This window comes from Coturnix japonica, chromosome 6 (genome assembly GCF_001577835.2).
Source record: "Coturnix japonica isolate 7356 chromosome 6, Coturnix japonica 2.1, whole genome shotgun sequence".
In the NCBI taxonomy this organism is placed as follows: domain Eukaryota; kingdom Metazoa; phylum Chordata; class Aves; order Galliformes; family Phasianidae; genus Coturnix; species Coturnix japonica.
Window position 1 is genome coordinate 16651276 of NC_029521.1, and position 24472 is coordinate 16675747.

Below are 24472 nucleotides of genomic sequence, written 5' to 3' on the forward strand. Positions count from 1 at the left end.
GCAACCAGAGTTTTGAACGTTGTTCTAAGCTGAAATGAAGGGTAGGGCTTACATTTGCTTCAGAAACTTACAGCTTTTCATAAACTAACCAAAACCTGGCTTGGCTCCTTCTCAGTTTTCTAACACCACAGAAATGCTAAGAGCCTGGAAAAGCCTTCAGACCTGCACTGGAGCCTCTTTCCTCTAAACATTCCACTTTTTCTACATGACCTGATAAGTCAGCTTGCCAATACTATGCTACCAAATTCCCCACCATGCTTCCTTTGGGCAGCCATAGCTGAATGGTTTAGTATCTATTCACTTGGATGTTTAAGGACTCTATGGTGTGATTAAGAAATAGCACTGTATAACTGTGTTTGTGCTCTCTGTGTACAGATCTGATACTCTGGTACAGAGTGTTACCAATTGCCATGTTTTGGTCAGGGTCTGAGTGTATAGGAGAATAAAATGTCTGCCTTTTGGAAAAGCAGCACATCAGCAGTGTAGGCACTGCTATAATTATTTCCTGGGCTACAGTTATGCAGAAATAGAGCCAAGACAGGAAGGAAGGAATGCTTTATAGCTCCAGTCCTGGTAGTAGGGCGCTCCCTGTACCACGTCCCACCCAGGAAGGTTTGCAATATAGCTTAAAGGTACGTTGGCATTTGCTTGACTTGAACCTTGGCTTTTCTTGGTTTGTAGTTTCATCCTTCAAAGATGGCATCTGGCCACCAGGAACCAAAGTTCTTAGGGCTTGTTAAGGTGTCTTTTAATATAACTGGTCTGAATAAGACAGATGTTAAAATGGATGCACCAAATCTCATAAAATATGGCAGTGAAATAGAATGTGGATTCTATCTTTCAGTACACTGGAATTCCCCAACCTCGGTATAATGAGGATGGTTAACTCTAAAAAAGCCCCTGAACAGTGAGTCATTTTCTCCTTAGGAGATGTCTACAAGGCTGAACCCAGGCATCCACGAACTCAAATGGTCAGCATACATTCTAGTTCTTTTTTTCTTTACCAGAACATTGTGCAACAAATAAAGAGGATTGATGATATCATGCAGTTGTTTTTTCAGAGTACTGCATATATGTCTACACTGCAGTCTAAAGCTACCTGTCAAGCTTAAAGAGGCTGTACCAGGGACCAGAAGAGATTTAGTTCTGCTGAGCCACACTAACACATCAACATTTCCATTGCCTCCTGCTTCTGGCCTCATTCTCAAATTCGGGCTGTACAAGAAAATAACACTAGCATGATGTCACCTTCTGCTCTCACCTTTCTTTCTCAAAACATCTGCAGTGAGTATCATGCTGGTGAGGAGATGGTAACCACCACAGCTGCTGGCTGAAACTTATTTCTGATATCTTTATTCTATGCTCTGCAATCTACATACAAGAAATAATCTATCCCCTCAGTGACAATGCTGCGTAAGCAGACAGTCATCTAAAATGACACTTTTCAGATCTAAGGGAAAAAAAGAAAAAAGTAAAAGAAAAAGAAAAAAGAAAAAGAAAAAGGAAACAAAAATGAAAGCAACAGAAATGGCTTTGACTAACACAACTGGACAGTTAGTAGAAACCCAGCACCAGAAAAGCAAGTGGAAAGTGAAACAGAAATTAATCCAGGGAATGAGTTGGCATGTTTTGAAAAAGGGGAAGCTCCCTCTTCAGGAAAGGAAAGCTTTGCAAAACACCTGCATTTGTTATAGAAAAAAATAAAATAAAAATGGAAATAAAATTAAAAAGCAGAACAATTGTTACTTTAAAATGCCAACAACAGAAGGACAGGAATATAGGAATGTAAGGCCCGAGAGATGAAGTTCAGTCCCCTGCAAACGGAAAGTGACCTCGGGAGAGATGGGTTTGCTCAGAAGCCCAGGCACTCTTAGCAGTGCACACCCAGCCGTCCCCTCACCCATACTGCAAACAGTATAATGGTTCATGCAAGCAGACCTGACACCTGAAGGAGGACAGGAGAGAGATCACAGTGACAGCCTGGCAACAGAAAAAAGCAAGATGGTCCCAGGATGCCTGCAATATGCAATACTGCTGTAATAGCTGTTTTAAAGTCATACTGCATGCTGCCAGTTTGTGAAAATGCACAGAAGAGAAAAAAAGTGCTTAGTACAGAAACCGAAATGCTTCTTTGCAGCCAGTACAACAAGCATGCTAAAATGTGAGAGTGCCATAGGTTTATTTCCTGCATGGAGCAGACAGAAGGAAAACAATAAAAACAAATTTGGAAGAACAATAAAACTGTGTTGCAAGAAGCCTCGGAGCTGGACAGATGTCTCTTTTTTAAGGAGATACAAACTTGTAATTCACATCCCTCTCTTACTGTTGTCAGGACTTTGATTCTGGACTTGAAAGGGGCACTTCCATTCCTTCTGTCCCACTACTAGCAAGCAGAAAAGTGCTTTCTGCGTGCATCTGGCCTCCAGCATGAAGCTGTGGTTGAGAACTAAGAGAGATGTGGGAACAATGACAAAACCTAACGCACAAGCAGTATGTTCTGGATAGCTTTTTCAGTGGTTTTAGTTCCTTTCCAAACTGAAAGCATGGTTTTTAAGGCAGACAGTGCTAGAGGGCTCTTTCCCACAGCTTTAAGCCAAGGCTTCCTGCTCCCCAAGTGAACCGGTGACTGTGACAGCGCTGTTCTTCACTGAATGCAGGCACAAAACACTCTGGTGATGGCAGCATTCAGAAGAGAGGACACTGAACAAACTCAGGGAGGAGGTTAACTGAAAGCCAAGGCATGAGGGAGCCAGAGAACAGTGCTGGGGGGGCAGCATTCAGCTTCCTGCATAGTGGATCACACAGCACACCAGGGCCCTCCTTGCACCCCTGCACCCGAAAAACTGGCATATTTCTGACTGTGAACATCTCACCTATTACATTTGCTTTGGCCTTGTCTTGCTTCTTCCTGCACCCTGTACAAGTCTGGAGGCTATGGGTTTACCTCTATGATGCAAGAACAACAAGTATTTGCGTACTTGAAGGAGCTGACTGGGTTTTTAACAGTGTTCTCTTTTATATGCAGAAACAGATAGTGGCCACTAAATAGATGGGTAATTTGAACCTCTCAATCAAATCTCTTCACTTTTGAATTCCTCTAAACTTGAAACTTGCAAAAAGCAGAACTTCCCACTGAACCAGAAGGGCAGTGATCAGGGTCTGGCAGGGGTGGCTCAGCAGGTGGCAGCCCATCACCACACAGCCCACACGTGGCCCCTCACTGGCAGGACACTGCCATCTCACCCACTGGCTGCAGCAGGGCATGAGGCCTTGGCACGGCTGTACAGAGCCAGGCTGGACCAGTTCCAGCTCCTCGTGCTGCTGCAGCAGCTACATCCGTATCCTGAAGACACATTCCACCGGTGTGCCACCTGCATTGCCACAGAATGGATGCTTACTGGCTTGTCTGGTATGAGGATGGGCACGGCCTGGCTCCCTTTCAACTTACACAAGCACTAAGTGGCTCAAGGAAGTCCCACGGTGCTATGCCAAGCTCTAAGGCAGCACAGCAATGAATGGTATCATCAGATTTAATGCTAACGACACATGGAAAGAAAATGTAATAGTAAAATATTCCGGCTGCAAATAGAGCACTCCAAAGCCTGGAATTGGCACCATTAGTGAAGTACGTGCAGCTCTACCTGTGCCAGCATGGATGTATGCTGCAGTGAAGCCCTAATAAATGTTCAGTTACAAGCCATCTGTGAGTCATTCACTAAATTGATGCTTACACAACATACAATGCAAAGGTTGGTGTTAGCAGCAGCTGAAAAAGTCAAGGGAATAGGGGACAACTGTCCTGAAACCTGTCCCTCTTAGGGGCAATCTTCTATCATAACAACTAATTAGGGAAGGTGGGAGGAGAAGGGGTGGACAGTGTCAGTTCGGAGCGACTGGCTTATGAATAACACCCTTAATTGTTACAACATGCTTTTGTAAATGGTTTCGTCTTCCTTCCCTTTCAGACTTGTAAGTTAGCCTATCGTTTTAAATAACTCTGCATTAAACGTAGTTTTGATTTCTGTTCTTGCAATAGGAACTTTGGGAATAGCAACCTCAGGGAGCTTGCTGCCAAGATTTTTTTTTAGCATTACAAGATCTGTGGCTGTTGCTTCAATTAGAAAAACTGGAACAATCATTACTGCTTAAAAATATACAATTCTGTGCCATGAGATATAAGAGCTTGCAAAGTACTCCACATATTATGCTTTTTGTTAGCATAAATAATTTAGCAAAGAAGCTTTTTTTTGGTGGAAGGTACACAGTTCCCTCACTGAGATGTTCCTCCCCTGAGAAAGGGCCTTCTTGTAGGAGTTCATCCCAATCTCCCTGCAGCACTCAAAGGCCTTTCCCTGCCATCAGACATGCTGCTATAAGGAACTTCGAAACATCCTATGAGGAAAGTAATGAGCAGTGCTACTCAGTGCTGTGTAAGTAATAGGTCACAGGGACAGGCACTCTTAGGCATGCTTTTTGGAAGCATGTGTTAAGTAACTTGTTGAACAGTTATGCTAACAGGTGCTTTCTAGTCTCCCTAAGCTTAGGCCTCCCTTCAAGGTACTTGCATCTCAGTGCCTATGGAATGCAGGACAGCATCGCATTCACCTGGTGAGCAAGGGGATATACACTGCAGGGGAGAGCCAAGGAGGTGCACAGAAAATTTGTGGGGCTGTTTCTCCTTCCCTCATTGCTTTCCTCTTCAGTTTGTGAGACTCTTAGCTGGCTGTCAGTGCAAATTCTTAGGTATGTTTTTGTTCATTTGAGAATGAAAACAGGTGAGCAAATTAATGAGTTGGAATTCTGAGGCTGGACACAAGATAAAGGCTCTGTTCTGCATAGGGGCTGGAGTCAAGTCTTTCAGAGACCAGCTCCTTCCACTAAGGGCATCCCTACATACTTCACAAGATGTACAGATCCTCCAGGAACTTCAGTTTTCAATGTCCCTGAACTCACTGAAGTCCAAACAAACTACCAACAGAATGTGCAAAAGTATTTTTCAGAAGGAAGTTGTGTTTTCCTACTTTCTTCTCAGCTGTGGAACTATTCCAAAGAAAGAGGGTCGTGTATTCATTTCTTAAATACATAGAGGAAATGGTTCTTCCAACTGTGACTGAAAATGTTGCTGGTCAAAGTAAATCATCATGTTTGGACAGCAACCACCTCCAGAAAACTTCAGCAAAGAAAAGTAAGCTTTAGAAGCTGTAAGTAGTTCAAAATAGGAATTCATGTGAAATCTTTCTCTACATGGATTCAAGTCAGCAATTGGATCAAAGGGGCAAACTATCACTAAAATAAGAAAAGAGAACTTTTTTTTTCTTTTTTTTTTTTTTTTTTTTCCTAGGCAGCATTTCACCTGAGGATCTAATCAGTCATCAGCTTATACTGTTAACAAATCTGGGCAGACTTACAGACAGCCTTAGAACAAATAAATCTACAGGGGGAGTCCATGACACAGCCAAAAAGCAAAAGCAGGCTTCTTAAATCTAAAAAACTCAAATAACCTTCTTGGATTAGAAGTCACATTCTAAAATGGGATAATGCTCATCATGTTAGTGTCTTGCCACAGACACAGAAATGCAAGTCAGATATTCTTCCCCATTCTTCCACTCTAACCATATGCACATTGGCACAGTAGACTATAGAACTCGTAAGGTGTAGCAGAACCAGGCTGGAATCCCCTTCCTTGGTTTGGAGCAGAAAATTGCATTCAAATCTCCCACCTTCCAGAAGAATGAGTCTGGGCTACCCGAGGACCCAACTTGAAGCTGTTCCATCACATGAAATCAAGTATTCATTGCTATGTACATTTGAAAATGATTCTTTCTATTCCAGCAAATTCTTATTCCTCTGTTGGGCTGTCATATTATCAAGTAGTTTGCATGCTGCAGGTAAGGCAGATGGGGAATTGTTTTGTGAACCTGATAGGCCACAGGAGATCAGTAGCTCAGCACTGGGAACTCACTTTTAGACACTGAAATACAAGGTATCTACTTTATTCTGAGGGCCTAAATGTAATTAATTTGGATCAGATTATAGTTGGTAGCAAGAGGAAATAACTTGCTAAAAGGTAGTGTTATACTAGAAAGTTTTTTACTTTGTCATACTGCACAGTTCTTTGGGTTTTTTTTGAATGTTGCTGTTCTGTTCTTTTTTTAAAATAAGATATCTGGGAATTTCTTCTCTGCAAATACAATATTGTTTATGATATCAAACAGGAAATTAAGTCTTCCAGCTAAGGTGAAACTCAAGAATTTTTCCTGTTAAACAATGAACCCCAGTGCGAGTTCCTATTTAGACAAAAAAGAGCTGGAAATTGCAGCCTCCTTAAAACAAACATAGACAACCCTGCCTTAAAAGCTGCTGGTTGCTTTCTCAGAATCAAAGGACTTTAAAAGGTCACTTATCCCAGTCCCTTGCCCTGAAGCAAGATGAACTAAAATATTTTTGCCCTATCTCCAGAGATGGAGACTTCAAATCTCTCCAGGAAATTCATACTGATATTTCTCAATCTCCACTGTTAAGTAGTCTGTCCTAACATTAGAGAATCCTTGGCGCAGATCCAGCTGTCTACACGTTGCCACATCCACTACAACATGGAGAAGATACTGTTCCTTTTCCTTTTTACAGCAGCCTTTTACATAGAGAAGACGACTTATGTCAATCATTACGTTAGGAAAGGCAATAAGCACAAAGAAACACAAGCAGCACAGACTGAACATGAGGAAAACCTTTCTGTAAGGGTGACTGGAATGATGTTGCACAGAGAGGCCGGAGTCTTCTTTAGTGGAGATATTCAGCACCTACCTAGGACTGTCCTTCACTTGTCCATGAAGACAAGGTCAACTGAACAGACAATTCATATATGTTCATAGCATTTTTGCAAGTAACTTAGGAAAGAGAAAAGATATAGCATTGCTATATAAATTGTCTGCTTTTGCTAACAATCAAGTGTAATTGCAATACTATATTTTAACTCCATACTGTAATTTGCAAAAATGCTGGTATATTATTAATGTCAGTCCTTGCTCCCTTCAGCATTTTGGACGCTCGAGTCAGTCAGTAATTTTAAATATAGCTACAATTCTGCAGAGGTATTATTACCATCTCAACAAAGGAAGCACTAACTGCATAAATTCTGCTTAAGTACCAAAAATAGTTGCCAGAAAAATAATAAATTGGTTGAAAAGAATTTCCTTCATCCCTAACCAGGCGCCTTTTACAAGTATTTTATAAATGGCAAAATCTGTTGTCATAACTAGGTCAGCCTATTCCAGCACATTCTTTCATATTCTCTAAATACTGATGTGTGAGGAGCCCCATGGAATTGGGCTCTGCATGGGATTGTTGGGGTATTACAGTACCTGGGATTTGAATTTCCAGAGGAAATGTTGGATAAATCAGGATAAATTTTGTGTTCCCCTAGGCTTATCTATATGATACAATATGATATGTGTTTCCTTTATTTTGCTGTCATGCTAGAGATCTGCTGAAGAGTTCTCTTTACTGATTCATTCTTCTTGTAATAATGCCACAAATATTCAATTTACTTCTTTAACTGGATGTCCTTTACTGTCCTCATGTTTGAATTGGAATGCATTTCTCAGCTTCTACTGAATTATTAAATCACTGGATTTCTGTTACGTATTACAAGAGTAAGATATTAACACGCTGTGCTAACCAGAGTCCTTTGACCCCTGCCATGACACCTTTGCTACTTTATCCATTTTTCTCAGTATTTTCATAGAAGATGCAACCAGACCATTGCCAGAAGAACTGATGTAGCTACAATTTTTCTAAAATAAGTTAATTCCTAGAATTAGTCTACAAAATTTCATTTCAGCATAAGCCTTATTCTTCTTGTGGCTGCAGCTCCTTGTGAACCATTCTAATGAATTTCTTAATCATTAACCAGCTCTGTAACACTGCAATCAAAAAAAGGTTCTGTATTCCTAAGGCTAAACTTTGGTGTTTGGTTGCCTCAGCTGCCAGACCCCAGTGCAGCCAACACATCCTGCCCCACAATACGTCACTGCTCTGATGACAACAGCCACAAGCTGTTACTGAAGCCTTCCAGGGCTCCCAGCTATTCTTCCTGCATGAAGCAGAAGGTGGGTTGTGGTTTAGATTACTGCAGCATTTGACAAAAGTTAATCTCAGCTACCCCTCCACTCACTCACTAACCTGTCAAACTCTGTATTTATAGTGGCATTTAAACACCCATGTTAAAATACGCAGAGCATTACTGCAAATGCACTGCAACTGCAGACATTGATATGTCCATATTTTGACCTTTACGTTCAATTCCTTTATGTAGCCACAGTAGTACAGATGTCCAGAATACAAACACTTGTCAAAATTCGCTTTCTACTTCATGACATGTTTCTCCTCTTCCGCTTGTCTGCCTCACCCTGGGATTAGCAGTGCTGGTGACTTAGAGACAATAGATCTCTATCCAGGGGTTCAAAGTAACATTGTCATGGAGAAGATACAGAACAGATTAGCTTGAGACTGTAGGAAGACAGTCCTAATAATTAGGAAGAACTATAAATACATAGTAGGGATCTAGCTAGAAATATCAGCTGATTAGATATGGGATGCAAACATGAACCTAAGACTGAGCTGGAAAGGACCTGGCCAGAGTCCAGGCTGAGAAGTAGGGAGATACAGGACAGGGGAGTCCCAAGAGAGTCACAGATCAAGTCTGTATTTTCACAGGAACGCACACTGCTATCACTTGTTCATTAGATGTACTGCCTAAACAGAACCTAAAGAAGAGAAGCTTGTGCAGGCACCACACTCAGTCCAGCACTCCAGACTCAGCTTTTGGACATTTTATTAATTTATGAAACTTTGCCTTACTATCAGAGCCAGATAATGATAATTTGACCACCTCTGTGAAAGTCTCCTGCTATACTGTATAAACTTTCTTCCTTACATCCAATCTAAATCTCCCTTCTTTCAGTTTGAAACCATTTCCCTCTGCCCTATCAAAAAAGACCTTCTAAAGAGTCTGTTCCCTTCCTTCTTACATTCCCCTTTAAATATGTAAAGACTGCACCCAGGTCCCCCTGGAGCCCTCTATTCTCCAGGCTGAAAAGCCCCAGCTCTCTCAGCCTGTCCACACAGGGGAGATGTTCCATCTCATGGATCATTTTGTGGACATCCTCTGGATATGCTCTAGCAGATTCATGTTTCCTGTACTGAGGGCCCCACATCTGGATGCAGTAGTCCAGGTGAGGTCCAGTGCAGAGCAGAGTGGCAAGATGACCTGCCTCACCCTGCAGACCATGCTTCTTTTGATGCAGCCCAGGATACAGTTGGCTTTCTGGGCTGTGAGTGTATATTACTGGCACATGTCCAGCTTCCCAGTACCCCAAGTCCTTTTGGCAGGGCTGTGATATATCCTTTCATCCTCCAGCTTGTACTGACAGTGGGAGTTTCCACAACCCAATCATGAGACCTTGCACTTAGATTTGTTGAACCTTATGATGCCTGCTGCTCAGCCTGTCTAGGTCTCTCTGAATGGCATCCCATCCCTCAGGTATGTCGACAGCACCACACAGCTTGGTATCATCTGCAGACTTGCTGCAGGTGCACTCAGTGTCACTGTTAATGTCACTGATGAAGATGTTAAAGAGCACCAGTCCCAGTACTGACTCCTGAGAGATACCACTTGTCACAGATCCCCATCCAGACACTGAACCATTGATCACCAATCTCTGCGTACAATCTCACAACCAGCTTGTTGTCCACGGAACAGACAACCCATCAAACCCACATCTTTCCAATTTGGAGAAAAGGTTGTTATAGGAGATTATGTCAAAGGCCTTAGCATCCTGGCATTAGGCTGCTTTCAAGCTCAGTGACAGATTTCAGGATCTTGAGGCCTCATTTGTCAGTGCACTGGATGAATACCCACCAAGAGCACCCCTGTGGCTGCCCTAACTGCAGGCATCTTCAGGCTCACTCTGCCATGAGGTGGATTTTTCAATATCCTAGTGCTACATGCACCAGTTCAATATTGCTTTACTGTGCCCTACAGAGTGTCTAGAGGGCAAAGTGGGGTAGCTACCATGCCAAGGTGGAATTAGAGACAAGCATATCATTTGGAGAGAGAAGCAGGTCCAGGTCAGAGGCTGGCAGCTCTGGGATGTGGCAGTAGACCACAAATATTGCAAGAGGTAGCATACTGGTATCTGATCCAATGGGCATGTGGAGGCTGTAAGAGAAGATAAGCAGATTAAATATATATATATATTTTAAAATATATAAATAAATAAATAAAAATAAATTGCAAATTAAAGAAAGCAAGAAGAAATAAAACAGATCTTAGGGTGTCTGTAGTGCTCAACTGCTATTTTTCTTCCTTAGCCTGACCAGTGTCAGGATAGGATATTTTCCAAATGTCTGCTGTAAGTAGTGCAGCTAATTACAGCTAATTGTACACATCTAGCCATAGTCAGAGTGCTTCCTTGTTTGCAAAAGGCATTAAGTAATACTTAGACTGATTACAAGAAACAGTCCCCTGTAAATTTTTTAGATCAGATTTTACTCATGTTTAGATGGCTGTCCTGACTGATTTCTATGATTTCTACCAATGTGCATTACAGTAGAATCCTAACAGGGCAACGTCTCCTTGCCAAAACACTCAGACCAGGACTCCAAGACAGCTGGTAGCACCTAATGGCTGCCAGGAGTGTTATGCAATGGCTGCAGAAAATTCACTTCCATCTGCGCATGGAGAGAATAAAAATACAGAACTGAAGATGTCTCTGGTTTTGAGATATGCAGGAAAAAGCCAAATCTAAAGGCTATAATGTGTTGCGTCATGGTAAAAGATCACAGGAACAGAACTTCCTTTTGCCTAATATAGAAGGAGAAAGGAAGAGGAAAGAGTGCATACAAGTCTGATGTCTAATGAGATGTTTGACCCAAAATAATTCTATGACCTAAACATCAAAAGAAATATATATTTGGATATTGCTTTTATTAATTGAGCCAATTTCAACCCATTTTCCCATATTCTTAAATTTTCAATAAGTGAAACTGCAAATGAAGAGATTTTACTGATTTTCAGAAAGCTATACTGTTCAAACATCTGCAGCCACAGCACTTAAAGCAGAAGATAAAACTTTCACATGATAAATGACATGATAATGGCTCCATATAGTTCGCAACTACAAAAGCTTGGCTTTTCTCCTCCTTCACTGTTAAATGATGGGGTCAAAAATAATAGCAAAGCTGCATGTAGAGTCACATCTTTCTCCTTCACCTTCCTATTCTCAAACCTCAAGCAATCCATTTTCTTGGGATGTGCTTGACTTTCTGCCATGGATGCTGGCATATCCCAGTGCTAGGGACAGAAATACAGCAGAATCTGAGACCTTTTCTGTTGATATACCATAGAGATAATCAATTCAGTTGCTCCTCAAAGGCCATCTTATGCCAGCCCTGAGCCTTTTCTCAGTTGCTGCTGATCAGTGTCCAGCTCTGCCTGTTCTCCACTGGGGCAGGAGTGTGCATCATCACACTGCAAAGCCCAGCCTGTTCACTTCACCCTCCCCAGTATGCCCTACATACAGCTCTCTCCTTGTGCGCTCAGGAAGGACATCAGCAGGTACCAGTCTGTCACCACCAGGACAATTGCTACAAGGTACTCCCAGTTACATTTTTCCTCTACCGTAACTTGAGAGCACTCAAGGACTGAATCAATAATTGTTCTGGCAACAGAAATAGCTTGTCCCAGAGCGGCCCCTCCTACCTGTTATGTTTGTATCTTCTTGCTCGGAAATCACCATCATGTGCAGTTCAGTATGACAGGCAAGATCATTCTCAGCTTTATTTTTTGAGATACACCTGGAGCAAACAGGAAGAAGAATGTTGAAATGCTCTGCATGGTCTTGAAGGCATCTGCTTCTCACCTGATGGTGGTGTATCCTTGCCAAGGACCTTGTTCTGAACAGAAATTTTCCACTGATTCTGCAAGGCAGTTTTGGAAGGAAGAGGAATTATCTTAACCTTCCCTTGAGGATCTTCATTTTCTCTCGTCTATCATAGAATGTACTTCTGTGAAGCCCAAGTTTCTGTCCTAGTCAGAAGTAAGAATCAGAAGTCCCATCTTTCAGGAGGCACTGCTTCTAGCAACTGGGTTCCCTGACAGTGTTCATCCTTACTAAGGATGGGAAACAGTTCAGGTTTCAGACACCTTTGCAGAGCATTTCTGAACATTTGCTTCTGGAGACAGCCCAATGTGCTTCTTTGCACTTTTCCCCAAGGGAATCTCTATGCCTGGCAAATTCACCATGGTATATACCACTAACACATCTCACAACAAACACTTGACAAAAAGAGCTAGTTCCCAGAACTGCTGTCCAGAGGGAGTTTGCCAGAGAAGAAACAATAGGCCATTTCCAGTGTCATAACTCTCTTGTTTCCTGCCTTCTCTGTAAAGTAGTCTTGGTTTGTACTTTGTAGAAATAACCAGGCTAACACCAAGAAGATGAAAGAAGAGACAGGATATGTCTACAAAGCCGCTGATGTCATCAGCTGAGGCATAGGCAGAGCAAGCACTGTGGAAACAGACATAAGGAGAAAATGTGATGAGTTAACAAAAGAAAAGGAGCTGAACGATTACATCATGTTTCTCAGGCAGCAGCTAATACAGTTGCTTTACAAACAGGTAGACCACTGTAACAATAAGTTAAAATTGGACAATTTTAGAATATGTAGACTGCACTCCTACCCTGACAAAAAGTTCCAGATGTTTTGCCAGCAAGATAGAAGATGTCCACCCTTTAAGCAGTAGTGCTAGCCATTTTTATCCTCCTTCCGTCATTATTTCTTGACTGGAGAAGACAGGAATCTCTGCCCAAGCTCCTCCACTGCTCATCAAACTCAGTACAGCAGCATCTCTTCCTCTCCCTTACAGTAACGCAAGAAGGTTCTTCCCCCTCTGCCCTTTAAAAACCAGACATCTTGTCAGTCTAACCAGAGCTAGCTAAGTCCCTCCATCTTCCCACTCAAACACTTCTCAATTCCCCTTTGGAACAGTTCTGCTTTACTGTGGTACAAGCACTCCCACCCCCAAATATTTCACTCAGCGTGGCTGAAAAAGAGAGAAATAAGATGTTATGAACAGAATCAACCTGCTGAAGGTCTCAGCTGCTGCCCCTTCATCTGAGTCTGGTATGATATACTGGCCACAGTTTCCACGAGTGTTTACATGGAAGTGGTTTGTTTTCCCTTGCCTGCCTGCTTGAGATTTGCTTTCTCTATTTGTTTGCTTCCTTCCCTCAGTTCTCATCCTAAGCAAAAGTTTATTTGCAGTGGTATGCAGATCTCTCTTTGACCATTATGAAACCATGCACAGGCTGTATTTCCTTTTTTCCTTTGTCTGAGCTGTCTTACAGCTAGGTGCAAAGACAAACATTAGTGCACTGCCCATTACATTCTGTCTATGTGACAGAAAGCTTTTTCATTCTTTTTTTCCTTTCTTCCTCCTCTCTTTCACTCTCTTTTTTTCACTGACCTCGAATAAGACTATCCAAAATCAGCAAGCAGTTGTATTATTCCCTCCTACCACACACTAGGCAAGACATTGACTTTTATCCTCTTCCAGGACATGCCATTGCCCTGCCCCGGGAGCTGTAAGAGCACATGGCACAGCAAGCCCTGCATAAGGCTGCTCCTCATCATGGTACAGGGCATTGTGGCACCCACGCACTTCTCAGAGCTGTGAGCTAAACCTTGCACCACAGACACTGTTTCTGCTGAGTCCCACTGGCTTTCCTTGCACTTCAGGCAAGAGCTTGCCTCCTACACAGAACTAGGGTAGGAGCTGCTACATGCTTCAAAGCCCTACTTTTCCCTTCCTGGATTCCAGCGAGGCAATGGACCTGAGTCTGCATAAGTGAAATGTGAAAGAGCAAGTCTACTTAAATATCACTGAAAGAAAGAGTCACGTTTCATAATGACAAAAGTAACTGCTGGTGTCATGATTCCCTTTCAGCTCAGTAAAATCACTAAAACTAAGAAGTTTAGAAAACTAAATTCCCTACTGGTTAAATGAGAGAAACTCTACTGCATTCAATACTTCTGCACTGATGCATGAGAAAGCTTGATGTCCATATTGTTTAAACCTTTAGGCTGGCACCTATGTAAGCTCTCAGAACCTGAATGCAATGTCCAACCATTGCTGAGAAGATTCGAGCTCTTAGCACCACACGGAACCAACAGATCAAACCCAATCACCCAAGCAAAAACTGCAGTGAACAGTACTGGGGACTTGACCTTCACATCTTAGAAATGTTTTCATAACTTAGAGATTCCTGTAATAATAATTTGTTGGTTACATATTCACATCAGGACTTTTTCTTCTATAATTAATGCAGCAATTCATCTGTGCTATATTATTTATTTTTTCACTCAACAAAAACTCCTACAGAATCAGAACAGTCCCTAATGAAAAAAGAAAGGAAAAAAATATAAACTAAATGTAGTCCTTGCTACAAACTTAGTTCTATCCGAAATTCTACATCTACTTACTGCTAATAGGGAAACTATTAGAACATTTGGTCAAAGGTCAGGAAACAGCAGGGGCTACTTTGGAAGTTTGCTGTAGTGAATTAACAGCTACAAATGGAAATGTGATTGGAAAATATTTTTTCTGTGCCGAACAAGAATCACCTTACCAGGAAATCTCAGAAGAAACAGCCCATCAAGTCTGATCTTGAATGCACTAAAGTCAGTGGGAGCTACCCCAGTAGGTTCTCCACTCAAACAAATTATAACCAAAAATAAAACCTTTCTACTACCAAGGTTTTAATAGAGTACTTGACATTTTACTGATTTACACAAGATATTCAAAAGCCTGTGGGAGAGCAATCTCCCTTATCTTGCCAAAAGGCAAAAAATCACCTGCTTTGCATGGGGGAGAATTCCACCAGTGCTGGCATCTTGGAATGCAGCCATAGGGTAGGGAGGTACATTTGCACAGCAAATAAAGCAGTCAAATGCCTGGATTTTATTCTGAACCATAAACCAGTAAGGACTTAGATAAACTCCCAGTTCCATGCAATTATACCCAAGCTTCTTCCAATTCCCAGAACAATATAAATGGCACTCACAAAGCCTTCCCTACAACATACCTGAGAGTCACAGCTCAGACCCGCACCTTCAGACCTCCCTGAAGCTATTGTGCACCCAGGATCCTTTAAGAACCTGTAAACGTTAGCACAGGTGACAGGGTACCAGCAGTTGGCAGGCAATTAGATTTTTAGTTTGCATACTTTTTTTTCTTCAAAATCCTGTCTCAGCAAGCTGATCTGGACATACCATTCAAATTGTAAAGAGTTACAAGCATTTTTCTTTACAGATGGCCTTAGGACTTAGCTGGCAATAATGTCAATAACATGATGCAAAGATGCTACACCTGCCTATTTGCCAACAGAAAATTCATTATGCATTAACTACTGTATAGACACCAAATGGTGAAACCTCTCCTCAGTCTTTGCTCCTCTATTCACTTTCCAAACAGATTATGCCTGTGGTTTTGGCAGATGCTTTCTGTTCTATTCCTGAACAGAGATCTCTATAGATCTGCTGTGTGTATAAATGCACATTTGTAAGAGAGGCACCTATAGATTCTGTGGCACAGAGGCAAGAAGATGCTAAAAAAAGCTAATAAGAAAACCGAGGAAAAATTTCTGCACGTTCCATTGCCTTTTCAGTTACTGCCATCAAAAAACATTTGATCAGTGCTTCATTTATATTAATCACGCACACACAAGAGAAGATTGAAACCAGTAATGAATAGAAGTCAGGAGACCTCTGCAGACTCAGAGTTGTCCCCAGGGCTAGACTAGTTATATAAAAGAATGAAATTCAAATTATCAAATAAAATCGAGCCAAATACCAGAAATAGGCTCCTTAAAGTCAAACATAAAGAGACAAGAAAATAGGCTTTCAGAATGACCATGCTTACATTGCTCGTAAAGAAATGGATCCTGTGGGATGAAGAAATTCTGTGGAGTGATCTTTGGCCTCTTCATTCCTGGAAAGAGATATACAGATATGCCAGCAGACTCCTCCAACACCAACATCCCCACTTCTCCACAACACCAAAGTTTTAAGGCCCCTGCTCTTCTGCAGATGAGAGCTCCTCAGTGCTCGGCAGCCTCCCCAGAAACAAGGCAGAATGCACAGTACTGACTGCACTGTTGGAGCAATGTCTCCTGCAGCCCGCAGCTGTGACCCTCACAGGTTTACAGACAGGACTGCTTAGCCCTTGCCACTGTTAACTATCTCACAAATGTTGATATCTATTTTGGTGGGAAAGTTGTCCAAGGCAGGCATTGAGAGTACTAAAGAAATCCCCTGCATCACTTCCTCCGCTCCGCTCCATCCTCCGCTTCCTCTGCTCTATTGCAGGGCAGCAAAATTGTAATGCTGTGGCAATTAATGCAGATTTATGTGATTGCTCTGTCTTTGACATCGTTGCTTCTCACAATTGCTTCATGCCCACTGAACAATTTAAAGAAAATCTGACAGCAGGATTCCAGCCAAAGTACATTCACCAAACGGCACAAAACCAGACAAGAAAAGGGGAGATTTTATAATGAAGAAAGTTATGGCGCAAGCGTCACTTAGATTTTACATTAGGGAATCCAGGCATAAGACATGACCACAGGAGACTGGCATACCATTAGCTTTGCTGCTTGCACAACGCTGATAGCTGTGCCTTCAGAAGTGTTCAGCCCTTCGGTTATTTGTCTGGGGAAAGTGGGTATGACATCACCACAGGAAGTCCAAATAAGCTGATAACCTCACTGTGTTTTCACACCTGGGGAAACTTGCTGTCTTTTAAGAATGTCAGGCCACCATCAGCTTTGCTTGAAACTGGCCAAAGGCTGAGTGGGAAGTTGCTGGGAAAATGGTGACACAGTATAACGGATAACTGTATTAGTCACTGATATTATTCTGTTTAGACAGAGATTACCAAAATATAACAGCAGTAATTTGTTAAAAAGTGAAGTTAGTGCTGGAATTGTTTAATGAGTAATCAGCTCCTATAAACACAGCTTTCTCAGAATCTGTATATAATTTATATATAATTTGTCAGGGAAGAACAAGCTTCTTACAGATGGCCGTTCAAAATGCAATGATTTAAGCATTGCAGCATTAGGGAAAAGTCACACGCTGTACAAGAAAGCTTGAATTACTCTCTACAGAAAGCTTGTCTCCATTTATCAACCTCTCATCTTCCTCTGCCTTTTCTGTCCTGGCAGTAACTAATCAAACTTACATTCAGCTCCCTTTGCTTCAAAGAAAGTCAGTGTGAAGGAGAAGAGGCACTACAATCATTCAGCAAAACCAGAAGCAGTGTAATTATCCCTCACTACCTTATGGTTTCTCCAGCATTGGTAAGAAAGTTCATACTGTATTTTTTCAATACAAATCTCTGGTGGCAAGGGAACCCTGAGGTTGCCAGTCACAGACTCCTTCTACTGGCACACTGCTCCAGGCCACAATGGCAGACCACACCAAGACATAGCACCACAGCAAAGTCAAAGCATTATGGACTGACTGCAGCCTCCATTCCCCACACCATTCAGAGAAAGGAGATGGGACAGGGTTGGATGAGGTGACAGCATTTGTAGTTTGCTTTTAGTTCTTGCTGCTCTAGTTTGTTAGTAATAAGCAATAAATTACATTCATCTCTACATTAAGTCTGTTTTGACCATGACAGTAATTGGTGAGCGATATTCCCATCCTTATCTCAACCTGTGAGCCTTTTTCATAACATTTTGTCTCCCAGTTCTTTTGAGAAAGGGGAATGAGAAAGCAGCACGGTGAAACTGAGTTGTCAGACTGACACCACTCAGCTGTGGGCCTTTGTAGCTGGGTTGGGCATGTCACAGGCAGATCAGACAGAGTATCCCAACAGCACAAAAACATCTGCTGCTTTGCAGCTGTGCCAAGATTTATGGTGCAGGTTCTGCCCATGCATCAACATTGCCCTCAGTTTCCCAAAGCTACCTATTCTTTCCTCAAGTCCTCTGATCTTCTTTAAACACAGCTGTGCTCTCTGTTTTTCACATTTTTCTTCCCTCCTTCATTTCTAATCATTTACACCTAGATCTTGACCTTAAATGCCTCCCTGGATTGTGACTTTGTGAGTTACTTCCCTCAGTCCCCCCCCCCAGCTCTTGGTTTTGCAATTGGCCTTCAACATCACAGCACGCTGGTGCTCAGCCAGAACCTCTCCCTGTGCCACACTAAGCCTTAACTTCCTGCTGGATCTGGTCCCACACCACAAGCCCTGCTCAAGAACCAGCCAGAGCTGGCAGACCGGTTCATACTGTGGTGAGATGCCTCTGGGTAGCAGGGCCTCAGCAAGAGATGTGGTATCAAGCAAATGGTGTCTGACGCAGGGTGCTCCCAGGAAAACTCCCTGCCTGGACAGCAGGCTCCACTGACTCTGAAGATACCATTCTCTGTCTGCTTGACCTGGATCCCTCTCCATTTGTGGCTTGCACATATCCTTGTATTTATAAGACCTGTATAATGCTAGCCTGTGAAAAGATTCTTGAGGAATCTTCTTTCTCCACTGCACCTCACTCCCAAGATCCATCTTGCTCACACAAAATGTCCAAGGATCACAGGATCAATAAAGCTATACCAAACTCATACATGCTCCAGAAAAGCAGCATTCATTTTCCTACAGACATAGTTCACTCAGGATCTGCACTGCTCAAGACCACTCATTAAGTACTAGCCACTACAAAGGATGGCCCAAGCAGATAGCCACGGTTCTTTGAGTGAACTGATAAAACATAGAGCTGATGAGGAAAAGATAAAAGGTTTTATTTTCTTACTTCAGGAGTACAGCCAAAGCTAGATGAGCACTGGTGAATAATCTATGGCTACAGGCAACAGTCTGGAAGCCACCCTCTCAGACCATGAGGGTGAAACCATCCGGAACTTAATCCAGCATGGTGTCTGTGCAATACCTGAATACTGCATGCAACCTAACACCAAATAAAGTCAGTGGTAAGCAACATGTTTTATTCTACAGAGAGAGGCTGGCAGAAGCTTAGCAATAACAAAGATCTGTGCTGTGGTTTTGTGGCAGCATTCACCAACAGTTTTTGGGAGGAGGGTAAAGATGAACATCACTTTCACAATGACAAGATGAGAATAATTACTAGTTCTAACATTGTTTACAAAAGCCTCTTCCCGAGACAGTAACTGGTCTGAGAAACAGAAGCTGAACCACCAAGAAAATGGACCAAAAATCCCTACAAGGGAACAGACTATACACCAGACAGTCTATGACAAAACACATCCATAATTCAAGACAGCACAAAACTTTCATTATCATATGATCTTAATAAATGGGCCAAGGAAAAATAGATCTAACTACAACCACACCTTACACCATCCCAAAATTTTTCAGCTGGCATATCCATTGTGCATGCATGTTACAGCTGTTTGTCTGAGCATAGCTTCATTGTTTTCTGGGCTTCTACATTCTATGCAGATCATTAGTTTGAGATGACTGTTTCCCTAGAATTTTTTTAAATATGCTTTACCACATTCTGCGTGTATTTTGCTACATCATCTCCACAGAACATTTTCACAGACAGGTGGGAAACATCCCAGTCTCTCTGAGGACACACTCAGAAATTTTTGTTAAAAAAAAAAAAAAAAAAAAAAAAAAGGAAAAAAAAAAAAAAGACATTTTCTACCCACCAACAAGGGATTTGAAGCTGCTTCACGTCACTCCTATGTCTTTTTCCCTTGCCACCTGGTCTGGCTCTTACCTCCTTAGCATTCAAATCAACCGTCTTCTTCCTTCTGTAGCTGAGACAATCTGGGGAACAGAGAGCCATGAGCCTTTGCCCTTGTGAGTCAGAAAGGACCAAGACTACTCCATGTCAAGAGAGCTTCAGGAAATTTTGACCTTCTATTTTAGGACCACAGTTCTGAGTTACTTAAAAGTGGCTCAAATGTAGGACATTTTTAATTAGAAAAACAGCATGTTTGTTACAAACTCAGGGACTACACACTGTTGGTTTATTAGGCCCTGATGTGCAGAAGCAAGAAACCACCGAAAAGAAAATAATATCAGAATATTTTTAACACTGCAAACAAACTCATTTTCAACCCCTATTGTTAATTTATCCCTTTCATTTATCTATTCTAAGATTTAATCCACTTATTCTTTTTCTTTCTTTTTTTTTTTTTAAAAAAAAAACAAAAACCAAAAAACTATTCTGATCTATACTCCTAACCTTAAGGAACAATTGACCTTTAAGTATTTGTAGCAGACTCTGTGTGATGCCTTTCACAAGGGACTGGCTCTGGATTTTTACTTTTAAGTTTTACACAGTGAGCAAAGCAGTTTATTTTGTAGCATTGTGTAGTTTGGCAGGAGATCTTGTGTTGCTTTTAAAGCTGTGTGCAAAGTGTATGGGATCTTGGATGTCTTCTCTGGCCAAGCTCCTAATATTCTTATTTAATAGCATGTTGTATGCATTTACACAGATATGTGCATAAACTATGTATATAACCTTTCTGAAGTACAGTTTCTTTTGGTGTGTGGTCTGCAGAGAAGAGTAGTTGAAGTTTGCCCTCAGTGCAATTTAATGTCACACTTCAGCAAGGCTTTTGATACTGTCTCCCATGATATCCTGATATGGAAGCTGAGAAAGTGTGGGATAGATGAATGGACTGGTGAGATGGGTTGAGAACTGGCTGATTAACTGAGCTCAGAGGGTTATGATCAGCGATGTAGAGTCTGGTTGGACACTTATCACTAGTAATGTTCCCTGGAGGTCGGTGCTATGGCAATTGAGGACTTGCTCAAATACAACACCTGTGGGCACAGAAACAAATGAAAGCTGATGCTTACCTTTGGAAGGCCTCAGATACACAGAGATCTCCAGCAAGATCTGCTTGCTTCCACTGCCAGCCCTGAAATGAGGTCTGGGAAGGGGTGGGTTTTACTTCCCAGGAAAAAAGAAAAAAAAGGGAAGGGGAAGGGGAAGGGGGATGAGGGGAAGGGGGAAGGGAAAGGGGAAGGGAAGGGGAAAGGGGAAGGGGGATCAGATGGGGAAGGGGCAAGGGGAGGGGAAGAGTATGGAGGGAAGGGAAAGGGGATAGGGGAAGTGGGAAGGGGAAGGTGTAAGGGGAAGGGGAAGGGGGGAAGGGAAAGGGGAAAAGGGAAAGGGAAAGGAAAGGGAAAAGCACAGGGAAAGGGAAACAGCAGCAGGGAAAGGGAAAAGCAGCAGGGAAAGGGAAGAGGGAAATGGGAAAGGAAAGGGAAAGGGAAAGGGAAAGGGAAAGGGAAAGGGATAAAGGGAAAGGTGAAATGGGAATCAGGAAGAGGGAAAGGGAAAGGGAACGGGAAAGGGAGGGAGAAGGAAAGGGATTTGTCGTTATTTGGCGTAGGGAAAGTGAAGAGGGATAAGGGTAAAGGGAAAATGGGAAGGATAGGGAAAGGGAAAGGAAAGGGGAAGTGGAAAGGGTGACAAGGGAAAAGGGAAAAGGGAAAGGTGAAAGAGGGAAAAAGGAAAGGGAAAGGAAAGGAAAGGTGAAAGGGAAAGGAAATAGTGGGACAAAAGGGAGAATAAGCTTGCGTCTTTCTTATTATAGATTAATAAGAGTTTAGTCGCTTTTTTTTTTTAGGGAAGGGAAAGGGAAAGGGAGGGAAAGGGAAAAATAAGGGAATAGGGACAGGGAAAGGGAATAAGGGATACATTTAAGGAAAGGGAAAAGGGATAAGGGGAAGGGAATAGGGAATATAGGGTAAATGGGAAAGGGAAATAGGGAATGAAAGGGTAAGACTCCCAAACCCTCATAGCAAGGACATGTACAACATTGGTATTTTATCTCACCATTAAACCAAATAAAAATAGAAATCAGAACCAAAGAAAATGCTTCCAGACTTCTTTGTCAGTTCAGCAGTCGTTTACCACCATTGTCACTTGTAAGACCATCACTGACACAGGTACCCTGTTGAGCAGGGTGAAACATCCCTGGTCTTGTAATTCTATCAGAATTGTGGAAATAAAACTAATTTCCAAATACTTCTCTAAGATTCTCGAACGCCTGGACCACCAAAGCAAAATGCACTGAGTGTCCAACATTTCATCTAGCTGTCTGAAATATTAAAACAAACTTTTCCTGTATGTTGCATTTGAATACATTCTTCTCTGTATGTGCTTCAGAGTGCTCGCCCCAATTAGCAACAGTAGTTATATATTACTGCTATTTACAGATCGACATGAGAATGCTTGGAAGTATTCCATCTGAAGGTTTAGGTGACATCCAAAACTACTGGGCAGCAGATGAAATAGAAACGCTGTTCAGCTTCCTGGCCATCTTCTCTAGACCATGCCTCTAACAAGAACAATAGACTTGCACACACTGTTGAACTACAGTAGGACAGGACAGTGATTAAAGTAATGAAGCATAGTGCAGTATCTCTCTTGTAACATACATTAAACAGGATATGGAATATAAAGGGAAAGGAGATGAATTTTGTACAGCTCACCTTAACTAAGTCGTGTCCCGATGGAAATCAATTTGAATATTAAAAACACAAAGAAAAGTTGTCTGACCTTACAACTCAAGCCCAGCTGCACTGTCCCGGGTCTGTTAGTTCTGGTTGTTCACATACATTCTCCTATTCATCCATCACTTTGTATCTTGTAAGTGCTTAACAGCAAATTCTATGGACAATAAGAGTTACATTTTAGTACCTTTCCAGACATCTGCCAGCCAGCGCACAATGTTCCAGTCTACCCAAAGGCTTTTGAATTTCATGCTGTTCCAGTGGATTCCACTGTGTTTTATTAAATTAAGACTGTGGGGCACCATGCTTTTGCCGGCCGCTTGTTTTACTTTGGTTTGTAGACCCCCTGAGCAGCGAAGGTCAGCATGTTTGTTCCAAGTCTTATTTTTCTTTTAATGCAAGCCTCTCTTCAAACTTTCATTTAAAGTGTAATTCAAGTCCCTAATTCCGATCTAAAGTCCACATGCCTAACTTCCAGGGCCCCAGACCGGCCCTAACAAGGCCTGGCTGTGCTAAATAAGCAGCGATGCCCAGGTTCTGTGGGGCTGTAGCTGCTCAAGCAGAGCTGTGCATTTTCAGGAGCTCAGAGCATACAACTCCTAACAACGTTCTCAAAAACAAAACAAAGATCTGACAATATTTCCAGCTTTCAGCAGAGTCAGTTTACAGTACTTAAATAAGAGGAAGATCAGACAATCTACACTTCACTCTGCTGGGAACCGACAGATATTTTTGAGGGGAAAAAAAAAAAAAAGAGGCCACTTTTAAAAAGCAACTAAAAGATTCCCAGTTGTTTACTACATTGTTAATAAAATGAAGTTTCAAGAACACTCACGAAGGAGAACTGGGAAATTACCTAACATTTTCAAAATTATTTCCCGTCTATGTTCCTGTGCATACTTACAATCAAATCCACCTTATGTAACAGAAGGAAGAGTTGTAGTCCACAGCATTGGACAGTGGCTCATTTATAGCAATTAAGTAAAACAAAACAATGAAGGAAAATAGGACAAGAAACCATCTGGAAGATCCAGCTGGTAGAGAAGGTAACTTAAATTCACAAGGGAATGCTGCTTCAACTTTTCCATTTAATATCAGATATGTTTGACTAAATCACCATAGCTTCCCTCATTAGAAATCCAAGTACTAGCTTTCCTAATTTCTTAGTAATTCTGTTCATAGTTTGTGTGCATCTTCTTCCCTAAAGTCACAAAATGCACAATTCACCAGGAACTGAACTAAAAGCTCTGAAGGGATCAAAGAAAAGAGCTAAATGCAAACACAGGGTAACAGTGGAGGTTGACAGCAAGCTGCTGATAGGGCAGAAAGACATTCCACGCAACACACAGCAGGTCTGTACCACCACACCCTAACCAGCCTGGTTTTCTTCCCAGGGCTGTACAGAATTAAGCAAGAGGAGAGCCAAAAATGACATGTAAACGCTTCCTCTTTGAGTACAAAACTCTGAGTCTATAAAGATATTAATGCTTGTCTCTTTAGACTGCTCTTTCTGTTGATGAGGATGACTGAAAAACGTCCTGAGAATTATCTTTTAACCTTTCACGATCTTTAACCTCATTCATTTTCCTAATATAGCTGAATCTTCCTTTATTTCACTTGAACTTACTATTTCTACCCACTTACAGTAGATAAAGGAGGGGAGGAAATGTGGTTTCCTCTATATTTGAAGCATCCCTTTAAGCATTTGAATACCAGTATGCCTCCATTAGTCTTCTTTTTTGATCAACTAGCTCCAAAATGTCATTTATTTCCCATCTTTTCTCAGAGGTCATGTATCCCAGAACTCTCTCATTGCTGTGCCTCTTCTCTGAATTATGTCAAAACAGCCCACATACTTCTTGAAGCCATGCTTCACCAACTAAACAGTACTGC

General features: G+C 41.9%; 1 long non-coding RNA gene across 1 annotated transcript; it reads right to left on the reverse strand.

The window, feature by feature from the left end:
- Positions 1-3580: 3580 nt before the first annotated feature.
- Positions 3581-18562, reverse strand: LOC107315927. The gene is made up of 4 exons (XR_004307764.1): positions 15983-18562; positions 15147-15219; positions 11762-12569; positions 3581-10219 (listed from the first exon to the last, which is right to left on the reverse strand). It is a non-coding gene; the product is annotated as an uncharacterized LOC107315927 (long non-coding RNA).
- Positions 18563-24472: the final 5910 nt, after the last annotated feature.